General features: G+C 64.9%; 1 long non-coding RNA gene across 1 annotated transcript; it reads right to left on the reverse strand.

Annotated features, from left to right (window-relative positions):
• Positions 1-4909: 4909 nt before the first annotated feature.
• Positions 4910-6225, reverse strand: LOC112479235. The gene is made up of 2 exons (XR_003046130.1): positions 6092-6225; positions 4910-5492 (listed from the first exon to the last, which is right to left on the reverse strand). It is a non-coding gene; the product is annotated as an uncharacterized LOC112479235 (long non-coding RNA).

The following is a 6225-nucleotide window of genomic DNA, read 5'->3' on the forward strand; positions in this document are numbered from 1 at the left end:
CCCCCGCTCCAGACCCCTGCACCTCCCCATGCCCCACCCATGTGCAGGCCGGGTGTCCCATGACCTGAGCCGGCATCCTGGCTCCTCCCTCAGTCACTCACTGCTGACGAGACCGACCACTCCCAGCCAGAAACAGCGGTGACAGGCCCCTCCGGGCAGGTGTGGGGGCCCGAGGGAGGCATGAAGGAAGGCGTGATGGCGTCTCAGCTGGTGGCTCTGCCCTCTGCACAGCTCTGGTACCTGTGGACCTCAGGCCAGCCACTGAGCCTCCCTGGGCCTGAATGTGGGGGCGACACCCCTCAGAGGGGGCTGGATTCCATGGGGGACCTGTCCCCCCATAATTCCCTAAGAGCTCAGGACTCACTCACAGCCCACAGGCTCAGGATGACTGCATCCAGAGGTCACCTGGGAGTAAAGACCGAGGCTGTGGCCACGCACGTCACCCACCCACACTGGTGCAGCCCCCCACCACAGAAAGCCACCCCCGACCTTTACTGCTGGGAAAAGGGTCAGGAGCCTCCTCCTGTGGGACCCCTTCCCCTCACACCCAGCAGGAGGGCTCTGCCCACCCCCTCCGCAGTGTCCAGTGGGGGCCCCCTCCTGCCCTCCCCACCCTCTGTCAGCAGTGTGGCCAGCCCCCTCCCCGGTCCCATCCCATGGGGGTTCAGGACACCCGGAGGGAAGCAGGGCAGGACAGGGCCGGGAAGGTGTGTGTGGTCCAGTGCCTGCAACCTGCTGGCTTCAGGGGAGCAGCCCACCTTATGGCCTTCCCCCTGAGCCCTATAGGCCACACGCAACATCTCCCCCACTTTACAGTGAGGACACGAGAGTGGGTGTCACTGAGCAGGAGTCTTCGTGGCCCCTCCCCAGCCTGGATGCGCCCCCACCACAGACACACACACACTGCAGCAGCAGTAGAGGCAGGTCCTTGGGTCCAGCCCTAGCCAAGGGGCTCTGAGGCTGCGGTGACGCTGGCCGCCCACAGCCTCCACGAGGAGGGAGCGTGAGCACACTGCGTGCCCGTCCCTCCTGGGGCTGAGCGGGGCGTGCTCGCCTCTGTCCCTTCGGTGGGGCGGGGATCAGGTGCCCGCCACCTCTCCAGATGGCGCTCCCGTCCCCCGCTCTAGGGACAGGACGAGGACCGGCCCACGGGCGTGGGCGATGGGCGGACACGCGCGGTTGAAGGCCGTCTCGAAATTCTTACTTCTACCTTCGACGGCGTGGACCCCACTGAGGCAGGCCAGCGAGACCCAAAGCACGGAGGGGCCAGCGCAGGACAGGGAAGCAGGGCAGGACAGGGCCCTCAGGCCACGGCCACGTTCACGGAGACCCGGACTGGCTGGAAACGCAGAAGCACGGAACGCGCGTGGACCCTGCCGTCCTTCCTGTGACGGCCGCCGAAGGGACAGGGCGAAGGGGGACCGTGCGCCTCGAGGCGAGAAAAACCGAACCAGCAGAAACCAGCGACACGGTTTCCGTGCGGCGTCTCCTCCGGTCGGGCAGCGGCCAGTGGTGTCGTTTTGGGGACGCCGTGTCGGCGACCGGCTGGCCCTGCTCCGTAGGGAGACAGGCGCTAAAACTCATGCCAACCATCTAAGCTGTTAATTTTTCCTAGAACGACATTACATAGCAAGTAGGAAACACCAGGTCGAGACGGAGACCAGGACACAAGGAAAAGCTCTTTGTCGCCGCTCACGCCTCACCGTTCCCCCAATTTCTGAACGAGGGCGCTGTGTTTTCATTTTGCCCCAAGCCCGGAAACGACCCTTTTTATTTGTTTTCCCAGAATGTTCGGAGACCCTAGAGGCTTCAGAGGCAGACCGACAGGCGGGCTGCCAGGGCCCCCTCCCCGAATTTGAAGCCAGAATGAACAGTCCCAGCTGTCCCGAGACCTCCTCCTCCTGGGCGGGTTCCTCCCGAGGCTGGAACAGGCAAGAACCATTTCCAGCTCGGCTTTGACCGGGCTCGGTCTGCCCGACCCAGGACTGCCGCTGGTGGCCTGGGACCCAGTGTGCCCATCAGTGGCCAGGGCTGCTGCTTGTGTGTGTCCTTCATCAGTGCGTGGGCTCTGTGAGGCAGGGTTTCCCCCAGGCACAGCGGTGTACCCCGAGTGCCTGGCACAAAGATGCCCAGTGAAGGGGTCGGAATGAATGGGCATAGGACCCGGGCGGGCCACCTGAGGGAAGCCTGGGTGCGTGGACCTCTGTCCTCGGAGCAGACTGTATCTGAGAGCCCTCCATGTGGACGGCCTAGGGGGACACGGCTATTTTCTGACATGGTCGGGACAAAGTGGGCAAGTTTTGGCCACAGAGACCCTCCAGGATGGCAGAGCCACCTCCATGGGGCGACTCCTGTCACAAACAGACAAAAACGAAGCACCCCCGAGTGCTCCCCAGAGCTCTGGACCCCGTGCTCCCCCAGCTGTGCCCGACCCAGAGTCTGCCGGGTCTCACTTTGTAGGGTCACTTCGGTATAGACCCGGCCCCAGCCAGGCTTACCCAAGGCCAGGAGCGCCGTGCCCCCATCCCGTGGGTCGGGGTTCCCAGGGCTTCCTGCCAGAACTCTGCTCTCCAGCCCCTGGTCACCTTCCGTCCAGAATCGACTTGCATGCGGGGGCAAGGCCTGGACCACGGCCCCCTCCCCCCAACCCCGGCAGAGCCGCAGGACACTGGGACGGGTGGGGACCTATCTGGGCCTGTTGATCCAGAACAGGAACTTGCCCGGTGTCCCCCCAGGACAGGCTCCAGGCGGCCCCGCCCTCTGGAAGGGTCACACTGCAAGGACTTAGGAATGAAGCCGTCCCTGGCTTGAGGCCCCGATCCCACCACTGCCGCCGAGCTTGGGACTTCGGAGCTCTCCGGGAGCTGCCATTTCTAGTTCTGTACAGTGGGGCTGTGCTTGGCCTCCATCAGTGACACTGGTGGGGTGGGGTGGGGGGAGCGGGGCCATCTCCTAAGGGTGCTGAGCAGGCCCGGGGGACGTGCCCGTTGTCCTGGCTGACCACCGGCCACAGCCCTCTCCCCCTTGGACAGCTCGTTGCTGTTTCCTGATGGGACGCAGCCTCTGAAACGAGGCAACCAAAACCAAGCCAGGACCTGACCGCACGTCTGCTTCTGGCCCCCGCCCCCCACTTACAGAAAACACAGGCACAGACACGCGATTCATAACACCTGGGGGGGGCGTCGGCAACCCCAGGGAGTGGGGGGCCGGAGAGCAAACGACTCCCCATTTCTTCAGTACCAAAGCGCGGGGCCCTGGCCAGGCGCTCCCTGCGAAATCCGCCGTGCAAACCCCGAGATGACCTGAGGGCCATGCCTCGGGCCGGGTACTCGATGAAGGGAGGGGACTGCGTTCACTTGGGGGACGGCGGTGTGGGGTTCCTCTGGAGGCACACACGGAGAATTCACAGGCAAAGCGAGGTGGTGGCAGGGACACTTCGAAGCCACGCGGGGTGGGAGTGGCTGCACCCCCCACGCTCCTTGACATCGGTAACGGGGCTTCTCTGAGGCGTCTCCGGCCGGGGGTTCCCCAATGGCCAGCCTCGCAACTGGCGCGTGGACACTGCTCGTGCATCGGGCTCCGTGTCCCCAGAAAGGCTTCGGCTTTTGCGTGTGTTTGGAATATTCTGTAAGAAGGCAGTGCTGGGCACCCACGGACTTCCATTCACAGCTCGCCAGCCAGCGCCCAGGACGGGAGGTTTCCTCCCCCAGACCCGGCGTGCTCCCATCCGCCCACCTCCAGCCCGTGTCCACGCCCTTCCCCGGAGCCAAGGCCAGGAGTCACAAGAGAGCCCATGTCCTGTGGCTTGGTGAGGTCACTGACAGGGGTGTGGGTCCCTTGCTGGGTGGCCATGCAACGTGCTCCCTTCTGTCCCTGGGAGACTGCTCCACTCAGCCCTGCAGCCCCAAGCCACCCCTGGTCAGCCGACCCCAGCCACATCTGAGCCTCGTCAGACCCAGGACCCCATCGCCATGGTAACCCTGGAGCCATCTGCTCTCACCAACGGCTCCGACCCAACCACTCCCTATGAAGGGGTGCGTTCAGCACCTTAAAACAGCCTGGGGGATCCCCATCAACCCCGCCCCCACCCTGCAATAAAAGACAGCTTTGGGCACCGCTAGACTTCAAAGGTGCCGAGGCCGGGTCAAAGGTAGAGCTGAGTAATCTCCAGGAGGCCGTCTGAGCCGGGCAAGCCCGGGGGAGGGGGCCTGCCTCGCTCCCGTCCAGGGCAGCTCTCACGGCACCCAAGCACCCACTCGGGAACAGAGGCGGTCAGGGACTCGCTGCTGCCACCCAGGCCCCTGTGGCCTGAACAGCACGTCTGGGCTGGGGCCACAGGCGCAGTATCTCGGGGCTGAGGACCAGGGGCCAGACACTGCCAGGCACCTCCCCTAAGTTCCTCCACAACCCGATAGGGCGGCTCTGCCATCACCCCTCTCTGCAGGTCAAGCAACTTCCCCGCGGTCACTCCGTCCTTGGCAGGCAGTGGCGACCCGCACCCAGTCTGGACCCCGAGGCAGAGGGCAGGCTGCTCACGCCAGATCGCTTCGGGCCAGACACCTGCGTTGGTCAGCAGCATCTAGACCTCCACTTCCCAGCTGTAGAGTCACCTGGCCTGGACCCCTCCCCCCCCGGCCCCCACCCGCCCATACCTGCCAGAAGCCCCTGCCTCACAAGGTGCCGGACTTTCTTTGGCATAGTGGGAGCCGAGCTGGCCTCTCAGACCTCAGGCTCCCCGAGGCTCACTCTACAGGTGACCCCAGGGACCAGGCCTGGGATGGAGCTAGGGAGAAATGACCACAGGGACTAGGCCTGCAGGGTCTTGAGTCTGGGCCACTCCCTCCCACCCGTGTCCTCACTGGGGAAAGGGGGGGCCTGAGGGTCTGGAGAGGGCACCCCAACACGCTGATACACAGCACTGGTTTATTCATAGTCCATTTTCCCTAAAACAGGTTTCCCAGCACAGCCCCCCCCAACCCCACCCAGGTCAGCCCACTGCTGCTTAGGGACCCCAGCCAGGGACCCTGTCCCTCAAAGGCTGCCACGGCCAGATCTAGGCCAGGCTGGAAAAGTCCAGGTACTGGCGGCTGGACAGGGAGAGACCATCTTTATCATGTTCCAAGTTAACGAGTCTTTGCACAAAAATAAGTCTTCATATTGCCAGTGTCCCTGGGCAGTTCAAGTTCAGGTACAAAAAGCAGATACTCTGTGCCGTTAAATCTCTCCCGTCAGGAAAACCTCGGGGGGTCAGTGCCCCAGCCCCGTCCGGTCTCCGTGGAGAGCCTCTGGGGTGAGGTGGTCGGGCCGTGTTGGGCGGAACCCATTTCCACATTGGTACGTAGTCAGGTTGGACGCCCAGGGGAGCGTCGGCGGGGGTCCTGGCTGGGTGGTGGCTTGGCTCGCGGGACGGCAGAGAGCGAGGCGCGGGCGGTCCACCGTGCTGGCTCCCAGGTGCTGAGCGCGGACGTCGCTAGGCGTCCAGGGCTGGGCTGCTGGATGGGAAGGGGGACAGGGGCGCGCGTTACTGCGGGATCCGGCCCTGTCCCCACCCCCTCCCCGACAAGCGAAGGCGGCGGTTTCGTTTGCTTGGCTGATTTTGGAACTCGAGTCCGTGGGTGCCTCTGCTCTGGTCTGCGGCCCGAGCCAGGGCGGGGGGCGGGGCGGCGCTCGGAGCCGCAGTGAGTCAGGGCTCCGCACCCGCGGACTCATTTCTGCACCGGGCCGGGCGCGCGATTTGCCATGCAAAGTCACCCCGCCTCCCAGCACCCTAATCTGCCCCGGAATCCGCTTGCATTCGGGGCCTCACCCGCCCCAGGGCCGGCCCCCTCCCCCGTCTGCCCCCTCCCTCTTCGGCGGCGGAGCGGCGAGAGGAAGTTTTGCAACCCCGGACAAACAAACGCTGGTCTTGCACAGGCTTGAAAAAGTTTGGGGAAAATGAACAGTGAGCGAAATCAAAGCCATCCCCGGGCCTGGCGCTCGGTTCCGCGGGCTGTTAGGGTGTGAGCGGTGAGGCCTCTCCATTCCACGGCGCCCGGCCTCCCGGGCCTCCCCGACCTCCCCCACTCCCTCTCCCCCGTTGCCCTGGGTTTACCTCGCGGCGCGGGGCGCTCAGTAGCCCCCCAACCAGCTGGAGAAGTCGAGCAGCTCGCGCTCCGCGGGGCTGAGTGCGCCCTCGCAGCCGCTGTCGTCCGAAGAGTAGGCGGAGCGCGGGGAGCCGGGCTCTGA

This window comes from Pteropus alecto, unplaced genomic scaffold, assembly GCF_000325575.1.
Source record: "Pteropus alecto unplaced genomic scaffold, ASM32557v1 scaffold43, whole genome shotgun sequence".
Taxonomy (NCBI): Eukaryota; Metazoa; Chordata; class Mammalia; order Chiroptera; family Pteropodidae; genus Pteropus; species Pteropus alecto.